General features: G+C 42.9%; 1 protein-coding gene across 2 annotated transcripts in view; it reads left to right on the plus strand.

Annotated features, from left to right (window-relative positions):
* Positions 1-22,675, plus strand: part of THSD4 (thrombospondin type 1 domain containing 4) — a 610,875-nt gene that overhangs the window by 352,404 nt on the left and 235,796 nt on the right. The gene's annotated exons all lie outside the window — the stretch shown is intronic.

The raw sequence follows: 22,675 nt of genomic DNA on the forward strand, positions 1-22,675 counted from the left end.
GTGGAGAGTGTTTATGTAAGCTCAGAGGGAGACCAGAGCTTTTCTTGAGCGATTAATGTTCCAAAAAAGGCTTTAAAGGAGTTGCCTGAAATCATCTAGAATACCAAGTCTGGGTGCTTAGAAACCAAGTATACTCAAAATAAGCTAGTGGTGTGGTGTTGATTCACCAAGTTGTCAAATTTCCTAAAATGAAGTGGTAGCGAATTCAAAAACTTTATTGGAAGCTATCGGTGAGGGGTAAATTGCTGACCGAATCTGAATTGCTTGTTATGGTAATAGGTTTGGTTTGTTGCACTGGAAGAAATGGCCTCTTTTGACAGACAACTCTTACCTGGCTGCTTTAGAGCACAACACTGATGTATGTGTTAAATAATCTTCTATTGCCCTTTCTATGACCATGGTCTCCCAGAACTTCCAAGTCACAAAATGGAGAAATGTACTAATCCCATTTTCTGTTCAGTAAGGAATGCCTTCCTCTAGTCTATGGTTTCAGTTTTCCATTGTTAATGGTTTTACAGGTGAGCTGGCTGCCAGCAGACACCTTTTGTTTCAGAGCTAATTAAATTTCTCTTTGTTGTTTTCATTTTAAAGAAGGGTTAAAAGCTAGATTGTCAAATACTGCACCTGAATATTACATATAGCTTTCAGACTTTGTGTTCATTAGGAATCTACAGATTTAGAAACTGAAAACTCAGGGTTGTCTGTATATGTTATAAACTTGTTCTGAAATGTTTGTCAAAGATGGGTAAGTGTTTATAGTTACAGTTAAATCTAGTTACCCTTATTTCATGAACATTTGTTATAAAATGTGTTGCCTGGTTAATAACAGATCAGCTTGAATATAAGCCGATAAAAGTTAGTCTACTAATAACAGTAGCCATTAAGTTTGTCCACCAAAATTTATCAATTATATTCAGATTATTATTCAGACTCTCTTTGCATTATACTGTTTTGATCAAATATAAGTAGTTAATCGTTATAGATTAGATTAATATTTCTTGGATTATTATTAAGCACTAGCACATTTTCTTCGCTAATTCAAATAGGAAATTGCAGTTTCGTTTGTTCCTACATTAGAATGTCATCATATTTTTGCCTGTAAATGTGATTTCTTGTAAATTGACTTCCTTTCTATACATTTGTTTGCAAATTATTATACTACAATCTTGAACAAAGTGTTTACATTATTAAAAAGCATCTGTTAGAATTAAGATGATCTTAATTGAAAATCACTATCATGCCATAAAAGGAGCAACATTTTTTTTTCATGGTTTAAAAAAACCAAACACACCAGAATTGTGTCTCTTTCCTGGAAACTGTCCCATCTCTCCCAACCTCCCCGCCCCTGCCCAGAACACCCAGGATTCAGAGGCCTTTGCTTGTAGGAATAATGCCAAATCCATTAATGAAAGCTCTCATTTCCCACTCAACCTTTTACTACTTGGTTGTTCCTGGACATCTTTGGTATGATATTGGCTTCTGTTCGTCTCTCTGTCAACCACAAAGATAATGTGTTACTCAGTTTTCATGGCATCTTATAACTTGGAGATGTACTGTAATAAGTTATCAAAACCAAATATACTAAGCTTAAAATGCATCCAAATGAAATAGTTTGCTGCGAGGGAGGGATGTAACCATATCAGGTGAATAAGAACCTCTGCACTCTGAGACTTTTCCCGAGAGTAAAACAAAACAAAACTACATTTCTTTGAACTTCAGAAAAGTGTAGTTAGTTTTTCTCATTAATGTGGCATTTTTACATGTTTTTATTCATCTGCCTTCAGCAAGAAACGGAAGCAACAAAATCCTTTTAAAAATGATTTTAATGGTATTTCTGACCTTTCTAGGAAATATACAGAATCCTGTTCAAGTTAGATTTCCGTTAGTGGTTTTCAGGCACAAGAAATGTGGCTAAGATTCCAGTGAAGCAAGCAAACGTTGTGGTACTTATCCTGGGTTCGTATCCCAGGTGAGCTCTCAACTTTTACACACACTGATTTCTCTGCAGGAAATCCTGTTCCCTCCTCTGTGGCCATGGGGAGCTGTGCAGAGTGTTAATACCCCTGAGCCATTAGACATCAGTGCATAGCTGGCAGAAGATCAGTTGCTATGAAGGCTTCCATGTATGGCAAAGAAAGCTTATAATTGCCCCGTTCAAGCTATTCCAGTTATTGGGCAGAAGAAGCCTCTGCAGAGTGGTTCTGCAACTAGGGTTGCCAACTTTCTCATTGCACAAAACTGAGCACACTTGCCCTGCCCCTTCTCTGAGGTCCCTCCTCCACTGAATACAGCCCCCTCCCTCTGTTGCTCACTCTCCCCCACCCTCACTCACTTTCACTGGGCTAGGGCAGAGAGTTGGGGTGAAGGCTCTGGGTGGGGCCAGAAACGAGGGGTTCAGGATGCAGGAGGAGGCTCTGGACTGGGGCAGGGGGTTGGGGTGCAGGAGGGGGTGAGGGCTCCAACTGAGGGTGCAGGCTCTGGGGTGAGGCTAGGGATGAGGAGTTTGGAGTACAGAAGGGGGCTCTGGGCTGGGGCCAAGGGGTTTGGAGTGCGGGAGCAGGCTCAGGGCTGGGGCAGGGGATTGAGGTGTGGGAGAGGGTGCAGGCTCTGGCTTGTGGTGTGGGCTCTGGGGTGGGGCCAGAGATGAGAGCTTTGGGATGCAGAAGGGAGGTGGTAAAATTTGTAGATGATAGAAAATTAGTCAAGATAGCTAAGTCCAAAGCACACTGCGAAGAGTTACAAAGGGATCTCGCAAAATGGGGTGACTGGGCAATACAATGGCAGAGGAAATTCAGTGTTGATAAATGTAAAGTAATGCACTTGGCAAAATATAATCCCAAATATACATACAAAATGATGGGGTTTAAAATAAATGTATCAGAGGGATAAATATCAGGGAGGGAAAGGAATTATTTAAGCTTAGTACCAATGTGGACACAAGAACAAATGGATATGAACTGGACACTAGGAAGTTAAGACTTGAAATTAGACNAGATCTTGGGATCTGAGTTACTGCAGAGAATTCTTTCCTGGGTGCTGGCTGGTGAGTCTTGCCCACATGCTCAGGGTTTAACTGATCGCCATATTTAGGGTTGGGAAGGAATTTTCCTCCAGGGAAGATTGGCAGAAACCCTGGAGGTTTTTCGCCTTCCTCTGCAGCATGGGGCATGGGTCACTTGCTGGAGGATTCCCTGCACCTTGAGGTCTTTAAATCATGATTTGAGGACTTTAGTAGCTCAGACATAGGTTAGGGATTTGTTACAGGAGTGAGTGGGTGAGATTCTGTGGCCTCCATTGTGCAGGAGGTCAGACTAGATGATCATAATGGTCCCTTTTGACCTTAAGTCTATGAATCTATGAGGGGATCAAGGGGTTTGGAGTATGGATTTGAGGTGAGGGTTTGGGGTCTGGGAGGGAGTTTGGGTGCGAGAGGGGGTTCTGACCTCGGGCAGGGGGTTCTGGCTGTGGGGTCTGGGAGGGAGTTTTGGTGCTGGAGGGGGTTACAACCTGAGGCAGGAGGTTCAGGGTGTGGGCTCTGGCCAAGCAGTGCTTACCTCAGGCGGTTCGTGGTTGGTGGTGTGGTGGGCCTAAGGCATGATCCCTTCCTGCCCTGGTTCAGCGCTGTTCCCAGAAATGACCACCATGTCCAGCCACATGGCTCTGTGCGTGCTGCGTGCGCCCCACCCCCGCCACTGCCATTGGCCACGGTTCTAGACCTATGCCTAGGGGCTGGCCACTTCCAGGAAACTGCAGAGTCATGGCAGGCAGGGAGCCTGCCTTAGCCCTGCTGCGCCACTGACCGGACTTTAAATGGCCCAGTCAGCGGTTTTGAACTGGAGCCGTCAGGGTCCCTTTTCAACCGGGCGTTCTGCTAAAAAGAAAATGGACACCTGGCAACCCTATCTGCAGCTGATCTGGGGCCTGGCAGACAGGAGTCTTTTTTCCCCTTACCTACCATGCATCTTCCTAGCCCCTGGCCCCATTTACTAGGCTGGATATTGGGCTTGGGTGGTGGATATAATAGGCCAGAGGAGGCTAAGTCTCCTCTGATGCAGCTGCCGCCAACCTCACCACTGGATGCCTGGGCTGTAGTGGCCTGCCTCTTCTCATCCCTGTTCCGCCGCTTCCCTGAGGCCCCCACCGCCCGCTGTTGCCTTGCCGCTCCTCTCCAGCTCTCTTCCACTCCACCACCTCTCTCCGGATGTCCCCAGCTCTGCTCGCTGTGTCTCTCCTCTTCCCCCTTCTCTGATCGGCACCCCCCACTACCGGTCATTGCATGCGTTCCTCCTTTCTCTTCCCCCCCCCCCCCCCGCCCACCGCTGCCACTCACCACATCTCTCTACCTGGCCCATAGCTGTTTGGAGTGTTCCCAAGTAAGCAGCAGGCCGGCGGTAATTTAGGGGTACCTGGGGGCAGCGAATGCTCCTCCCAAGTTTTTTTTACTTGTTCAAGTTCTGCAATGGTGAGAGGACCACTCGGCTCGGCGGAGCAATGGAGAGAGCGAGTGGCGGGGGCCTCAGAGGAAGGGGGGGGGTGGTTGTGGAGGATAGGAGGGATGCAGTGAGCAGCGGCAGACAGGCCAAGCAGGGGCGGGAGGAGAGGAGGGGGACAAGTAGTGAGTGATGGCGGGGGGCCAATTGGGGGGAAGAGAAGAGGTATGCATGCAGCAAGCAGTGGCGAGAAGGCCAAGCAGGGGAGATGGCAGGGCCTGGGGCGGAGGAGGGGTGGAGTGTGGACAGGGCCGCAGGTGGTATTGGTATTGCTGCCCTTGGTATTGGGGTCTGGATTTCAGCCAAAGTGCAGACAGAAAAGAGCAATGGGGTCACTTAGCATATTTAAAACAAAACTAGTCTCACTTTATTCTGAAGAAAAGTATTGCTTGATGTTCTATTGCTGCTTTCTTATTCAGCACAGAAAGCAAATCCTTAGCTGACCAGTGGGCACACCTGGTTATTGAGTCCTGCTGCATCTCTCATAGTTGTTTGGTAGCTTCACTGTACCTTATACTTAAAGACAAAAACATGACCCCAGTGGGTGACCATTAGTGATAAGTGTTGTGCAAGCTTTAGAGAACTTCTGTGGTTTAATCTGTATTGATGGGTCATTTCTGTGGATTCTCCAGGGTTGAAATCGCCTGAAAAATGCAGCAAGGAAGATCTAATTCCCATGGGACAGCATCCAGGGTGCTACTTGCCGAAAGGATAGCCCTGATTTTTGAAAGTGGATGAACTGTGGTATTCTGTAGTGTTACCACAGTCACTCCACTTTCCACAGACTGAAACACACGTAATCTGATTGGAGATTTAAAAAAAAATATTTTGAGCTTCTGCAGCAAAAGAATTGCCATTTTTCGTTACATTTAGATGTCAATTGTTCCTGCAAACTTGATTTCTGTTCATGCAACAAAATTTGAGGTCCATGGGCAAGTTACTTCACTTCTCTGTGCCTTTCACTGTATGTTAAATGGGGATAATGCTACCTACTTTCATTTGTAAAATGCTTTGAGATCTAGGGCTCTCAACATGAGAGTTGATTACTATTATCACCTCCTTTGAAATCGGTTTCACTTTCCAAATAAAATACGACTTTCTCCTCCATAACAGTAAAAAGTGCTGCTCTACTGTGTTTCAAACATAGGTGGAGGATACCTGAGGTAAAATGGTGGATGACTCAAGCCAAAGAGCAGAATCAAAGTGTCCACAAATGGTCTTAAAAATTTCTGGTGTCACTAATCCCCTATTAGATATAATGAGGCCCCACTAAATTTTCAAGCTGCCTTCATTAGCCTGGGTTGCATGTAACTTGGAGAGGCAGATGTTAAATGTCTTTGTTAACATAGCAGGAGAGGTTGTTAAAGGTTAATCCCTGCAGCATGACATTTTTTTATGTAGCTATAAATTTATTTGTGTATGTTACAAATACAAATGGTTTAAAGTTCAGCACTTGCAGTCTGGAGCTAATATCAATGCACAATTGTGGCAGATTTCCAGATAATGATTGTACCATGCTAAAGACCTGGTTTTCTTGTCACGGAGGAACAGAACCCCCCCTATTCCACATAGTTAGAGCCGGATTACTACTGATTTGGTAGCAGCTATAGTCAGGTACCAGTTGAAAGAAAATGCCTAGCTACTTCCAACTAGCCTTTCGGGGATGGGAACTGTAAGGAAATAAAGCCATCTCTGTCCTTGAGACGCATGATGGCTACCTGATGGGAAAGAGTGTGGGGTATATTTTCCCTCAGAAATATGCATGGCTGGAAGACATGCAAGAAGGCTGAAGTGGTATAGCTTGTTGGACTTGTAATGTTTTGTTTTCTATGAACTTCAACTCTGCTTCTTCCAAGATTTGCTGGACTTGGCTGCTCCAGGAACACTAGAAGTTAAGCTCTTCTGCTGCTCTCTCATATGTGGAGAGATATTTGATAAAATACATGGGGCAGCTAGATTTTGCCCTAGAGGAAGCAGGGAGGAGGAAATGTTACTTTTAAATACAACTTTGTGCCACAAAGGTTTAAACCCAGAATCCCAATGAGATGAAAAAATATGGTGAAATCTCAGAAGGGATCTGTTTTGACTTTTACCCACCCAGTCCTGCCCTCTCTAAAATAGGAATAAAACCATTTTCATGTCTAAATTACTCTGTCTCTTGATCATCTGAATCTGAGAAGTCTACCTTCCAGTGGGTCTGCAGCATCAAATGTTTCTACATAGTGCGTTTTGCAATGCCATCCTATTTAGTTATAGTTTGAACTGGATTTAGTTTTCTTGTTCTTAGCCATACAGTGGAAACTGGTCTTGTGGCAGAGAAAACAGTGTTAATTACATACAGGCCTAGTTAACACAGAGCTTTTTCTGGATGGATGTATGAATCTTGATGGTGCTCACAATCTTCCTTCCCATGCTTTCAAATATTTCTGGGGAAAGAATCACTCCTGTTTCCTGACTTGGGGATATCATATTGGGAGCTCTCCCCTTCTCCAGGAGAGGAGCTGGAGCTTACTGAGGAAGATGAGAGTCTGAAGTTGGTGTGTGTGTAGGGGGATGCAGAGGAGGGAGGGTAGGATCAGTCTACTATGAATGAGGGAGGGTAAGCCCCAAAACCCCTCATCTTCTGATATGTAATTGGGGTTGAAATGCAGGAGGTATCACCTTGCAAGAGTCCAGGTCCACCTTCTGGTAAGGAGAATCATGTGACATGCCAGACTCCTTGCCAAGTAGCTCTGTTAACCAAATAGTAATGGGGTGGGTAAAGGGGGGGAGACCAAGAACCCTTTCCTTTTTGGATTGGAGTGTGCGGTGGAAGGGTCTCTGGAAGAATTACTAATCAGCAAGGACTTTGCAGCTTGTGGAATCCCAAGTGCTAAAGAGAAATCACTTGTTATTGTGGAGGTGTTGAGGAGATTCTAACACACTGCTCTGACTCTGTGTCCTTTTATTTGGCAGCATGAGGGTCTGCAGGCAGGAACAGTTGTGGCAAAGCTCCCATTCTATGCTTCCTGAGAGGAATTCCTCACAAATGGAGCACTGCTTGGCCTTTGATTTGTTCTGCTTGGCCTGCTCATGCACAATGGGAGAAGGAAATATAATTAGCAGGTAGCTGGTCCCATTCCCAGAATGGAGCCCCAGAAATTGTTTGCTTCCTGGGGGAAAATGAGGAAATGGGAGGCTTTGTTTTTCTGCCCCAAACTGAGCATTGAAAGCTAGGAAGTGATTGAGAAAGAAGGAGCGTTGAACTGCTGCTCTGTTTTTGCCTCCAGAAAGAGAAGATCTGGTTCCAGGGCAGAAGGGGCTTGGCTAAGCCCCAGAGCCCTACTGATAAGTCTGAGCTGAACTCTAGTATTTGCAAGAAGAGTTTCAGTCCAACTGTCTGAGCTTGGTGGAGAGGTCAGGCTCCAGAGAGCAGCTGAGAAGGGCTTTGAGGTTGGCCCTATTGGAGGAAGGGGCAAAGAGAAAAGCAAGCAAGGAAAAAAAATAAAATAAAACCAATTTCTTTAAAAAGAAGATATTCAGAGAATATGAGCTGCAATCCAGAAACAGAGGAGCTTAAGCATGGTTGTGGAGAAAGAAAGGTGGGCCATATCCACAGGAGTGTGTGAGAAATAGAGAGGGCGCACTGACCTACTTTTAAGGCATAGAAACAGGCTCATTTGTTATAGTAATAGAATAGTATTAGAATAGTAATAGTCTACCAACAGGTGGCCTTCATAGACATATATCTCAGAGTAATCCCATTCCTCAGATACCTTGAAGGTGGTCTCCGCAGCTCCCAAGTGGGGCAATGAGCTATTAGGGAGGATATCTGTACTGTGTTAGAATGAGCCACAGATAGCACGGTGAATATGAGGCAGAATCCTTTCAGCAGGCTAGGGGGGTTGAGTAGTCACTGCCTTGTAGCTGAAGTTTATTGTTAGGCCTCCTTGGGTGTTTTAATATTGCTAATATTGATGAAGTGAAGAAGGGAGTTGTTCTGGACGGCCCTGAAAGTACACAGAAATAGGGCTGAACGTCTTGCTCCCTGCTCCTGCCAACACCACACAAATGGACAGCTGCCTGCCATCCCAGAAGTGGGTGCAAAGAAACTCCTTTGGACAGGCTGGGAATGTGCTATATACATGCGGTGTTGAATCTTGGTCACATTATCCTTGATTTCTAGAGCATATGTATATACTCTGAGCCAAACCTTGTAGTCCTTCCCTAGGCAAAACTCCCAATGACTTCAGTGGGAGATTTGCCTAAACAAAGACTGAAGGATTTGGATCACCAAACTTAGAACATAGAGTTTTCTATAACCTTGGACTGGACTGCACTGTAGCCGGTGGGTGTTGGAAACAAAGAGGAAATACACTTCTTTCTACAATAATTTCAGCTTTGTTAGTATTGAAGTTAAAAGCATTCTTTCCGAGAAAACCCTGGCTTCTGAACTGTGCCAGCATCTGGGAGTGGGGATGTTGAGAATTACGTTTAGATTTCTTTGTACTTTACTGCCAAGTACAAGGAGATACTCTTTAATGAATTATAAGAAGTATTAGCTTGGTCAGTGTTTTGTCATGTGGTTACAGAATAGATGTTCTGTGAAAAATAAAAGGGTACTTTCAAAGAGCTTGTTTTTTCTTGTTTTAAGTTTCAAATGGAGGCTTATTTGTGCAAATAGTCTTCATACGCAAAAAAACCTCGAACAAGGTCCAGGAAATTATTTATTTACGCAATATAATAAATATACCAAAGGTCCATCTTCTAACCATTTGCTACTTACCACTTGTTTAAGACTTGCCCAGTCTTCCAGAATACGCACTGAGGGATCAGTTCTCTTTTACCTTGTATTGTCCCCAGGTACCTGGTGTTTACACACTTTCCACTTGTGTAAATGAATATAAAATATGTAAGGTAATGGAGAGTCAGGCTCCCTCAGTAGTTATACCAGAAATGCAGGTATGGTAATTTTCTAAGTAACCAAAATAACGTTGGGATAACTAGTCCAAGGATGGACTAGAAATAGGGCACAAATTTTATTGTGTGGGATCAGTTCCTCTTGCTGCAGATTGGTGGCGGCTGGGTGTCATAAATGTGTCTTGCTGAAATGTGGGAGTAGGCCAAGTCAATGGCTAGTAGGAATTGGAGATGTGTTGGTTTTACTTTAGTCGGAGCAGTTTATCTGCTTCCTTATCAGGTGATTAGATTAGGTACCACAGCTGCTGTAATCTATGGGATTCTGCATAGTCTTGGAGAGCACAAAAGAATGTAAGAATGGAATGGGGAAAAGTTGGTGAGACCTCATGGCGAACCCTGGCATCCTGAATTGCTGCCGCAGGATAGAAATCCTGTGGTATGTCCTGTGGCCAAAGGTAGGGGAAAGGGAAATCTGCCAGGAAGGTCTGGAGCCACACAGGACTTTGGGGAGGGAATGGAAGAGCTGTATCTAAATCTGAATATTCAGGCCTACAAATTCCGTAGTCCCTTTTTAACTGTATAGTTCAGTCCAAACTCTTTGTTACTGTTACAAACAGACTTGGAAGATTTTGTGTCAGAACTTCAAAGGGCTCCTAATTTTGCTATAGGGTAGAAAATGGAATATTTAGATTCTTTCTTAATTCTTGTATCAGGTTTCAGTGATTCTCTCAGTATGCCTGCCATAATTTGACATTTTTTTGGTTACCCTGAGTATGCTTTGTATTCAGAATAATACAAATCAGCCTGTTGGAAGCAATGCTTTTTAATCCTTAGAGACTTGGTAATGTCCTGATTTACTTGAATTGTATCTTTTTGCATGGTGATGCACAACAGCCTGTGGTACACACTTTTATTTTTTTACATCTTTGTGTTGGATGTTATTTGCAGTTTAGGGTAATTGTGGAAAAACTGTATATACAATTGTAACTGGCCAAACTCTGAATCTTCAGAGTTTTGTGGCCCTATGAACAAGAAACCTGTGCTAATGTCAGGAAACTTCTTGGGTTTCCTACTCGTCCCTATCCAGTGAAGTGAAGGAGAAGGGAATTCCCCTTTATTGCAGAGTAGATTGTGTGTAGGACCTGAAAGGCCATCACAAGTACAGCAGGAGCACAGAGTGAGGGAATTCCATGTCTCAGCTGGCCTCCCTGATAGCATGGCTCTCCCAGCAGAGGTGGTGTTCTGCAAACCCTGCCTGCACTTGGCTCAGCAGCTCTCTTCAGTGCTACTTTCAGATTAGTGAGTCTAGTTGGATAGTTTTCAGAGTAGCAGCTGTGTTAGTCTGTATCCGCAAAAAGAACAGGCGTACTTGTGGCACCTTAGAGACTAACATGTATTTGAGCATAAGCTTTCATGGTTTGTTAGTCTCTAAGGTGCCACAAATACTCCTGCTCTTTTTTTGGTTTGATAGTGTGGGTTCCAGGCGGCGCAATGCTGACAACATAGGGTGCTGTACCCATTCCCATTTCGTACCCCCACTATAATCACTCCAACACAAGGGGACAATAGCAGGAACCTTACAGAGCTCTCTGGTCCCTTCTGTGACACTGCCAGGTAGATTTTTTTCCATGGGAGGGAGAGGATGATTGTAACGGTCATTTAAAGCTAAAAGAAAAACCACAACTAATGAAGGGACATGGAGAGATTTTTCGTTTTGAAGGGAGAGTTTTTTAATTGACATTTTCCTCTTAAAGCTATGTCTTAGACATCTTTAGGCTCCATCTCACTGGGTATTGGACTGCCACACAATAACAACCAAATCGCAAAACATTCACTTTAATCAAAAAGAACCAACCAGCCCAAATGTATATCCAGGTAGAATGCTGGAAGCTGGCCTAAGAAGAAACCCAATCCGCCTAATGTCAAGGCAAGTAATTCCACCAAGAAAAGGGAATCAATTCCATCAGGTAAAGAGGATATGAGGAGATAGCAGATGCGAGAAACTATGGATGGAGCCCCCAAAATGGTGACGTATAGGTCAAATAAAATAAATTGGGGCTTGCAGTGTCTGCCCCTAAAAGCAGCCAGAAAATGAGTTTTTGGCAGATTTTCTCCATCTGTGGATCCTCAGCTATGACAATCATGCCTCCTGCCCAATCCTAACTGAATGGAGGCACTTGAGAGCAGTAGTAGTGGTTAAATCCTGACTTAGGAAATAAACCGAAGGAAAACAACTGGTACATTGTTTTGTATCAACATATTATTCTAGTAATTAATAAAATTGTGCTTATTCTAGTGTCAAAGTGATAATATAGTTAAGGTCAGGATTCTAAAGCCGTATTTTATTATTTTTATTTTTAAAATATTTCACACTAGTCTGAAGGCACAATACCTTACTTGAATCCAAAAAATGGAAAACTATAAACAGTTGAAAAAGTGAATCCATCAAGCAAACGCTAAATAAAGACACGTTCTTTTAAAGCTGCCTTTTCTTTGGGCAGATCTTTTGTGCCAAATGGATTGAGATTTCTTATTTAAAGCATAACACTATATTTTCAGCTTACAGTGTACAATCTGTTTCTGATTAACAATTCCAACCTGATTGATATTTTTTAGCAATGACAAAAAGACCTTGTACTGTCAGTGACTAGTTTTTGTTTGTTTCATATCCACTGGACAACCTGTTAACACTTAGTTATTTGTAACTTTACTGAAGCTAGGAAAAGCAAAGAGATCACTGAAAGAAGAATTCCTGGCTTGAGCTGTACTGAACTTCTAAGGTTTGTTTTAGGAAAAAGGTGTGAAGAAATCTTGTCTAGCCGTGTAGGCATTTCTGATAATGCCAGGGCATTTTTATTAATGGACTGGCTTGCTAAACATGACCAACAGCTAGTGTTGGGATACAAAGCTGATACTATAAATAAGGTCCAGTTATGATTCTTCTCTCCACACAAATAGGCTTCAGTGTGACTTATTTCTCGGCCAGTGACACTTTGGTGATGATGAATGATGAGACTGTACAAGGACATTTAGCCCCAGCCCCACTCCCACTGGAATGTTTTGATAGTGTTAGAGTATTTCAATCAACTGGACATTTACAGGAGGCATTCACGCTCCTCTGGAGTAGAGTTCCCATCTGCAACATTGCAGAGGTCAAGCTTAAGCCCTGTACAAATGCAACACCTTATGGAAACGAACATAAAATTTCCAACAAGCTGGAGAAGCTTTCCATGCTGCCTCATGAATAGCTGTGGACAAACGTCCTTCATGTGAACTATTTGCCCTGTTTGTTCTTTTTATTCCTCTCTTTCGCTGGGGGTCAGATTGAAAGACTTGCAGATGACAAAGGCAATTTCTTCAACAAACACTTGAACACTAATGCAGACACCCTTTCTTTTGTCATATTTAAGCTACTGAGGCCCCTTGTCTCATTTCCTTTTTTTCTTAGAGTTTCAGTAAATGCTAAGCTTGAGACCACAATAAACACAATCTGAACTAGAAGGTTAAGCACTTTAATTGCTGTAAAGGATTTAACTGCCAGACCGGGCTATTAAGCACTAAGCCAATATCAGCCATTTAGTTGTTAGAGATACGGAAAGTTGAACGTTGGCATATTAAGTCTATTTTAACAGGGCCTCTGCAGCCAGCCCACCCAACAACTTTATAGTGACACAACCTAACTTTTTAAATGACAAAAGTAATAAAAGGATAATGTAAAAGATAATGAGTAAATTAACCACAATTTATAAAAGCTGCACGTGGAGTCCATGCATTTTTAACTGTATTTAAAGATGGATGGCCAGACTCTCAGCTGGTGTAAATGGAGCTATGCCAATTTACATCAGTTGAGGATATGGCCTAGAGTTTTTTAATGTTATAGCCACATTTCCGAGTCTTCTGCTTGTCATATTTCTGAAAAGGCACTCATTGATAGTAGGGTGGGAATCTAATGTCACGGGCATGTAAACCATTAGCATTTAGTTTTAATAATGGTTAAGTAATAGTAGAGATTTCAACAAATCAACAGGTTTTGTTTTTTAAAGAATAGGCAGTCAGGTTCTGCTTCTTAAAGCAAAACCAGAATGTGATTTAGTTGTGTGCAGTACTATTATTGTGTTAGCATCCCAAAATGGCATTGTATTTTCAGCAAAAACAACGAGAAGACACTTCAAAGGCTAACAGATTTATTTGGGCATAAGCTTTAGTGGGTAAAACCCCCCACTTCTTTGGGTTTTTTACCCATGAAAGCTTATACCCAAATAAATCTGTTAGTCTTCAAGGTGCCACCGGACTTCTCATTGTTTTTGTGGATACAGACTAACATGGCTACCCCCTGATACCTATTTTCAGCAAGATAGCTTCCAACCATGGTTGACTTGGATTTAAAATCTTTTTAGTCTGAAAAGTGTATTTTCCTCTTTTTGTTTGTATTTCTTACTGTTGGAAATTCCAGAAAAATAAGCTAAATGAGGCTGGGGTGAATTTCTTGTGTTCCTTTCCTTGTTTGTCAGTCACCACAATTCCTTATGAACGTGCAAAAAGTGTGCTTGGAAAGAAGATTACCAACAACTGCAGTAGTGTTGTTAATCTGGCATCTGGATGAGCATGTCTTCCACGGGAGATGTTCAGTAGTCTTTAGGGATAGATGGACCTCAGTCAGCTCCACATTTTCTAACTGGTGGGGGACAATTTCCAGGCAGGTGGGGGACAGTCTCCCAAACAGAAATATAGATTGAGAATATAAGGTTCTACTGCTTAACAGGTAGCTCAGTCTTTCTGAATATGTCACTGGAAGTCTTACTTCTGAGTGGTGCCCATCTCTTGAGCTACTCCAGTTTGCCACTTCTATCATGTCATTCTTTAACTGTATTTTTGATTCACATCAAAGTCAATGAGAGAGAAGGTGGGTGAGGTACGGTCTTTTATTGGACCAACTTCTGTTGATAAAAGAAACAAGCTTTCAAGCTTACACAGAGCTCTTCTTCAGGCCTGGGTTCTGTGTAAGAAGAGCTGTATGTAAGCTCGAAAGCTTGTCTTTTTCACTAACAGATGTTGGTCCAATAAAAGATATTACCTCACTCGAATTATGCTCACTCATTCTCCTACTCCCTCTTCTGGACTGGCAAGTCCATCCATTTGACAATTCAGTTATTTCACCTCTCTTTTCTATTATTACTGTTTTATAAGATCTGTGAAAAATGATGTCATTATTTAACACATCGTTCATTGTAAAAATCCAATCTTCCACCAAGAATATTAGCTCCTTGTGTTGTTCTTGGCTTCTCTTGCCATGAATGGGTCTATGCTTCATTTCCAGAAACAGAATCATTTTACATTGGAAGATGGTTAAAACACTTGAAGAAAGAAAAATTGAAACCATGAAATAGTGTACAAGTGCAATAAAGAATAAACATACCTGCAGCAATTAGAATTTTCCATTGAGGGAACAACATCAAATGAGAAAGGAGACAGTTTGTAGAGCAGTGAAAAAATATCCAAGTGATAGTAATTCAGTGCTTAATATTTTGTTGATGTGGACACAGCGGCAAAATGAGGACAGACACATGCAAGGATTTAAGTGGTTTGCTGAAACTATTATTAAACTTACCTCTTCTATGCTGTGCTAATCTGTCCATCACCCATTCACTCTTATACCAGGTATTTAATTGATTCCAGTGTGGAGGCTACAGGGCTTCTTACCACATGACCAATAACTCTTTACCATATATACCCCCAGCATCCTTCTCCTTGTGAGGGGGACAGAGGGTGCAACAGGTTAGGGACCTCGGCCCATGAGGGCCACAAGATCTAACCTTGGCCCACAAAGGCCACATGGTCTCACCTTATCCCATGAGCCCAAGGCCCAACACCAAATCCCAAGTCTTTTACCTCTGGGAACTGTTCATTTTATTCTCTTAACTGTACTGAAAACTGGCCTAAAGTTGCAACAAATAACTCTCCCCCAGTACCTCAGCTAGGCAAGAGGCATGTTCCTACTCAATCCACTGTGGTTTGAAAGTCCTGTGAGGAAGGAAGGAAACTCCCTGGTCCTCTGCCAATTGGCTCATGAAGGAAAAATACCTTCCTGACCCTCTTAAAAGGCAGCTGGCTAGACCCACAGCATCCATTAGGCCAGGCTCCCATTCCTGGTTCTCGTGGGTAGGGTGGGCTTCTGGTGTGGAGCAAAAAGAGGCTCCACATGGCCTCTGCGCTGAGCTAAATCCTGGGAACTGGGGAATGCTGATCACTCAGCACCCCTTTCTCTCAGTTGGCCTATGGATGCCAGAGACTCTCGGGGTGGGAGTTACCTGTTATCCCTTGGTGAGTGCCTCCCTTCCTTGCTACTGGGACTGTCCCCCTTTACCACTGGGTCCATCAGTTCCCACACCCATTGATGCTGGTGGGTGGTATTTCTGCAAATTTGTAGTTAAAGCAATATTAATAAGTAAATGTACTTAATATAATGTAGGAGCAGATCCCCAGCTGCTGTAAAGAGATGAATGATGGTCCTATATATAAGGGAATGAACTGTAACTTGGAAGAACTGGATTCAATTCCCAATTCTGTCAAAGACTCCCTGTGTGATTTTGGACATATCCCTCTGTCCCATAGTCCCCCATCTGTAAAATGGGGATAACATATCCTATCGTTTCTCAGTTTGTCTTTGTTTTCTATTTAGACCAGGGGCCGGCAACCTTTCAGAAGTGGTTTGCCGAGTCTTCATTTATTCACTCTAATTTAAGGTTTCGCGTGCCAGTAATACATTTTAACATTTAGACGGTCTCTCTATAAGTCTATAACATATAACTAAACTATTGTTGAATGTAAAGTACATAAGGTTTTTTAAATGTTTAAGAAGCTTAATTTAAAATTAAATTAAAATGCAGAGTCCCCCAGACTGGTGGCCAGGACCCAGGCAGCTCGCGTGCCGCCTTCAGCACATATGCCAAAGGTTGCTTACCTCTGATTTAGACTATAAGATCTGCAGTTCAGGGACTTTCTCTTACTAAATATTTGTACAACACCCATCCCACTGGGGCCTCCAGGCACTACATAGTACAAATAATAAATCAATGATGCTCTCTTGATTTCAGGGGAACAACATCAGTTTACACTAGGTGCGGATCTGGCCTCTAATGATTGTGTGCTTGGTAATTTCTTCCAGCATAGACCATGCTGATCTAATTTGCTCTTATTTTTCTACAGATTAAATGTTTTAATAGTTTTACCTTGGAGCTACCTTACCTCTGCCAACACAGAAATTTTTGCATTTGCTGCTGATTTCACAACTGGCTCCATTGCCACTAAAACCACAGTGAAGTATTATTATGCAACATGATGTAATTCTCCTTCTATCTTTCTGTATTTTCTTGGCTCTAGTAAACCTAAGCAGTGACAGTGTACAATCTGCTTTTTAGTGCCTCTCTGGAGTTTCATTTAAACTGAACTGTCAAGCAGATTTTTCTTCTCCTACTTTGTTAATATGAGATGGAAAGATTCATAGTAATAATAGGATGGAAATTATACAGACAGTACTGAATGTGTTTCACATATTCAGAAGGAACAAATTCTTTATTGTACAAGGATAGCATGATGTAACAGAATGGCTTGCCGGAGGGGCTGGAGATCACCAGGCTAAGTCAACCCTGATTACAGAATGACCCCCACCTGAGGGGAATCAGATGATTCCAGTATAAAAAGGAACCAGAAATTGTAATAAAAGGGGAAGCTCAGGAGACAGTAGTTATGTCTGTGTGGACTCTGCAGGGTGTAGTAAAAAGGCTTTTACAGGGCCCTGATTCAGCAGAGGGCACTAACGGAGAGGACCTGAGGAGAAGGGCAGACTCCAGGCAGGAGGTACTGAGAAGCAGAAAGACAGTCCTTCCAGGAGGTGGGGCTGTGTCCTGCAGAATCTTGTATGAAGTGTCGGTGAGTTTGTGTTCTATTTGGAAGACTTTGTTATTTTGGACTATCAGGAGAAAGACACTGAATGAGGGTTGATGCCTGGAGCACCAGTGCCAGGAGGGGATTGTTTGAACTACTTTTGAACTGAATGGGTTCTTAGCAGGTATACAGGAGGGGTCTAATGGGCAGAGTGCCTAAAAAAAGCGACCTCTGGCCACGGGAGGGTGCTTGATAAATGGCCACCCTGCTACACACTGAATACATAAGAATCAATATGCTTCTATTATCTGTTCTACATGATGCCCCAGTTGAGGAAGATAACCCAAATTATGATTCAAAAAATGTGCCACAGCACAGCTTGTGACCATCTAAATAGCTTGCAATGGTTTTCCTATTGTGTATTTTAACACAGGGAGTTTCTACACGGTGAGAAGGGGCTTCCTAGTTCTTTTAATGATTAGTCAGTGTAGAGGAGCGGACTCACCCTTGCGGCGCCTCCTGCTGGTGACTTCTGGGAATTAGCTCAATTCCAGCTCCGGAACACCCTCTGCAGGCCAGTGATCCACCTGCCTCTGGCCCCCATGCCCCTCCCTGGACCCGGTGCCCTTTTACATGGGGTGCTACCCCCTGGCAGTAACCCCTTTCTCTCAGGGTCTCCCCTCCCTGGGAAACCCCCACCCTCTATCCCCACCTTGCCTCAGTATATGGCTACTGCCAATGATTGTCTAGCCCCACACGCTGGGGCAGACTGCAGTATCAGCCTACTCATCACTGGCAAGGAGGGTTTGGACCTGCTGCCTTAGCCTACCCCTGGACTCCCTCTGCAACCCCCAGTACCTTTTGGCCCAATGGTAGGCCGCAGCCTGGGTCTTTCCAGGCAGGAGCTCCCCGGCTCCTCTGCCTTTCCCCAGCCCTGCTTCACTCAGGTACTCTGTGTCCAGCTCCCTACAGCCAGGCCCATCTTACTCTATGGCTAGAGAGAGATTTACTGGGCTTCTGGCTCCCAGCTTCTTAAAGGGGCCAGCTGGGTCTGAGTGGGGCATGGCCCCAGCTGAGCCTACTTTCCGCAATCAGCCCAACCTAAAAGCTGCTTTCTCTAGCCACAGCCCCCTCCCAGGGCTGTTTTTACCCCTTCAGGGCAGGAGCGGGGGTCCCCCCGCTACAGTCAGTTAGTGGTGGTCTTATTTTTCACTTTCAGAACGTCTGTCCATAAAGTGGTCATTTACAAGAAATGCATCCAGGCACCAATCCTGCAAGCCATTCTCCACAGGTGGATCCTGGTGTGCAGGCACAGGTATCTGCCATATGGAGCAGCTTCCAGGATTGGAGCTCTATACTCTATGGAATCATCTTACTGTGTAAGTCAAGGATTTCAGCTCAGCTGCATGCATGGGCGCTCATTGACTAAACCAGAGCTGTGCAGTGAACAATCACCTTTTGCTTTACGAATATTTATTTAGTTATGAGCGAGTGAAAACTGATACATGAATGAATTTGCAGATTTGATCCGGGATATTAATTTGATATGCTAGCAAATTCAGCTGCCAAACTTCCACACTCTGAATAATATGAGGAATTTACACGAGGTGGAAATTCACCTTTTTTTACTCTCTCCCCTTTCTTACATAAAGAACCTAATGGTATATTCATTGAATGATTAGTTCCATGCTTGCTATGGATATTTCTTTGGCTATTTTCTTATATCCTTTGGCTGTTTCTCTAAATGGAAAAAACTAACCATGCCATAAAAATTATTGCCACACTGCTACCTGCTGTTGCGGTTATTTGTTTTCTTCTGCTCCATGCTACGGAAAATAGCAGTTTAACCCTTCCCCCGAGTGATATTGGATTCACTATAGGACTGAAATGAGGAAATGATTCAGGATTTTTTCAGTCAATTTATATGCACTAGCATAGGTGCATGCTGTAGTTACAATCTGATTTTACAAGAATTATTTATTAAGTGTTTATGAAGAGTCAGTATGAGATACCTGGTGACTTCCAGTTGGGTAAGACATTATTGGTACAGGAAGATTGATGTAATCAAGTGACTAGGATGACGTCAGCAGAAAGATTAATTAATGTATGTTTGCATGTTGGATTCTTATTTGTACAGGTGACTAGAACTCCTGTTTCATCTATTCAATCTTAGTATTGATTGATTCATTCCTTGAATTGTATTATGGTAGTGCCTAGAAGCCTTATTCATTGGCAGAACAAAAAGACCCTGCCCAGAGAGCATACAATCTGCTGAAGTCAATCAGGCTGCGTGAGTGCGACTGAGAGCAGAATTTGGACTACGAAGTATGTGCACCAAAATTTTTGTTAGAGCTGTTTGAGTTGTTTGTTAAGAGTAATATTCATTATTAATTTAGCTCTTTATTGAAACCTATGCAGGTATTATAATGTCCAGTTTCTCTGTTTGACCCCAGATATGAACATTGGGGTGAGTAGCATTTTTAAGGAAGGGCCCTTGTCTCTGGAATTCACTTCTTCAGCTTGTCTAAAGGATCCCGAGTCTATTACATGTGGATCACTCTGGAAGACTCATCTGTGTCCCTAGGGCTTTGTTGTATATGTCAGAGCACAAGATACAGGAATTAGGTTTATTTTATTGTGGACTGGAGTGTAATTTGTATTCACACTCAAAATATATATGTGGGATTTATTGGACATCTCTATGCATTTTTAATTTGTTTATGCTATAAAATAAATGTTAGGGCTTTTTTCATTCAATCCAGTTTTTTAAGATGAGGGACACTTTTGATCTTCATTCAGTTTAAGGCGTCCATTGCAGTCAAATTTACAGTGCTTGAGTTAGGACTTCAGGTTTTCTCTTGTGGTAAGATTGCAGGTTTAGCAGCATTTATTAGAATGTACTAAGCAAATAATGTTTCACTTAGATGAGTGCTCAGTCCTCCTGGAGGGTATTTTGTTAATTTGTACTAATTTGTTAAAAAGTTACTTTGTAAAATTTTGCAGTGTATTTTTAACCTTCCCCATATTCTGTTATTTATCCAGGACAGCTTTTGTGATTAGTCAGAGAACAAAATCCTGAAAAAGTCATTAATGCCTGGGTTAAGCCTGACAAACCCCAGTAGTGTATGTTAATAGGTTATCTCAGACCAGCAAACTTGCTGTGTAATGAAGAACAGTCTGTTCTCCATCACTGTTGTTCCTCACCTAGAGGGGCTCTTAAACACTACGTAAAATCTAGGTACAAATGGAATGACAGGGCTGATGGAATTGGACAGGCTCCCTTGTGAACCTTTCTAGTCTTTGATAAGAATGAATTTGCCAATGTTATACAAAGATTTCCAGTCTATAGAAGAATTTGCTTTTTTGCCTCTGTTTTCACACCAAGAGGAAGGGTCAAATTGTACTGTTTAGCCACTGGCCTGAGCAGGGGAATCTCATGGGGATCTTTTTGGGGAGAGTGCTAATATGATGTCAGGGATAATGCGCAAGCTGATTCCCCACACTGCTGAAACTGTGTGCCAGTGCGAGTAGCTTTTACCCTCTTCCCTACTCCATTGGGTGCTGTGCGACCCTGATGGAAGAGTTGCAGCCTCCTGTTGCGCTGTTCAATCAGATACCCAGTTGTGTAAGGGCCTGTTACAATCTTGCCCCAAATCAGTGAGGATGTTCCAAAGCCGTTAATACAGACGTTAGTGTGTGCAACTGCCTAGGAATGGCCAATATGTAAAATACATACGAGGGACAGCGAATGGGATTCTTAAATTTAAATTGTTTCAAGGGTTCTGTTTTCTTCTCTAGATATGATTAGACATATTTTTCAGTGTTAGAATGTCTCATCCATTCCTACTTATGTTGTTCTTCAGTGGTTGCCACATAAGAGTCACTATTCGTCAACAGATACCATGCAGCAATATTTGAGATATCGCAGTTTTCCCCTATAGCCCCAACAGGAACTAGCTGCAATATATGAGATACCATAAGGTAACTGGACAAATGCTGCCTGTCTAATGACAACCACAGTATATCTTGTGAATAGGATATGCACTGTGGTGTGCATAATGCTAACTTTAAGCATAACTGTTTAATTCATTTTGTCTCCTTCCTCTGAAGCATCAGAGATGGTTGCAGCTGGAGATGGGATACTGGATGGGGAAGGCCAATGCTCTGAGATGGTATTGAGCATTCTCTCTCGCCCAGAATCTTGCTGGTTCTTGCTCACCTGCTCAGGATCTAACTGATTGCCCTATGTGGGGTTGGGAAGAAATTTCCCCTTAGATCAGACCAGCAGTGACCTTGGTTTTTTTATCCTTCCTCTGCAGGATAAGGTGTGGGTTGCTTATGAGGATCATTTAATCAGTTCTAACTCTACAGGGACCTCAGAATCTGTCTCACAAGCCTCAGCCTAAGACTGATTTCCTGCAAAGCCTCTCTATCCCAGTCCCTACTTTCCTCTGACTCTGAGACACATTCCAACTCGGAGTTAACAAAACTCACCTGCTAAGTTGACTCAGCAAAAATATCTCTGCATTTCTATGTAGGTTTCAAACACCTGACATGAGGACGATTCAACTGGACAATCCCATATCCCCACACAAGGCCCTAGATTTTGCTTTTTGTTATACAGAAGCTCCCTGACTTCCGGAACGCCTTGCATGTCGAATTTTGCCTAAGTCAAGAACCTATCTCCAACAATTACGCACAAAAAAAAAAAAAAAACTTATGGGGCTTTTTGTAGAAGTCTGGTTTTCCGTAAGTCGGGTTTGCGTAACTTGGGGAGCATCTGTGCTAGCATTTGTGATATATGTACAGCACACATTATGGATTGTCATAACATCACAGTATTTTTCAGAAGAGGAAGTGAAACATTTTTCCTACTAAAACTAGATGGAGTATTTTAGGCAAATTGGAATTTGGTCAGGGTGCCAGGGTTAAAATCTCCTCCCCTCCCACGGGGCCCTTAAAGAATACAAGTACTCAGAATTTTGGCTCTGCCTCTCATTGAAGATGGAAATCTCCAAAGGTTTAGAGTTGTGGCATTCTGAAGACAAAGCAAGGAGCATATTGTTAGCTGGTAGGACAGTTGTCTGGGATGTCTGGTTGTACTCCAGAGAATTTGAATCATTCATTTTGTGACAGGTATTTGTATTTTTACTAGAACGTCGTAAACACTACAGCAACCTAAATATCAGACAAAGCTAGCCCAGGTCACACAAGTCCAGGTCAATAAATCACAAACCAGAGGCACTGGGAGTTTTGCTTGGACAATACACGTGTAACCCTTCTGCCCCTCTGAGTTGGCAGCAACAAGGGCCGGGTTCAGTATCCAGGGGTTCCGTTTCAATAACACGAGGCATAACCGGCTCGAGCCCCCACCCAGTGACCTGGGACACTTACATACCACA

Source organism: Chelonoidis abingdonii, chromosome 9 (assembly GCF_003597395.2).
Source record: "Chelonoidis abingdonii isolate Lonesome George chromosome 9, CheloAbing_2.0, whole genome shotgun sequence".
Classification (NCBI taxonomy): Eukaryota; Metazoa; Chordata; order Testudines; family Testudinidae; genus Chelonoidis; species Chelonoidis abingdonii.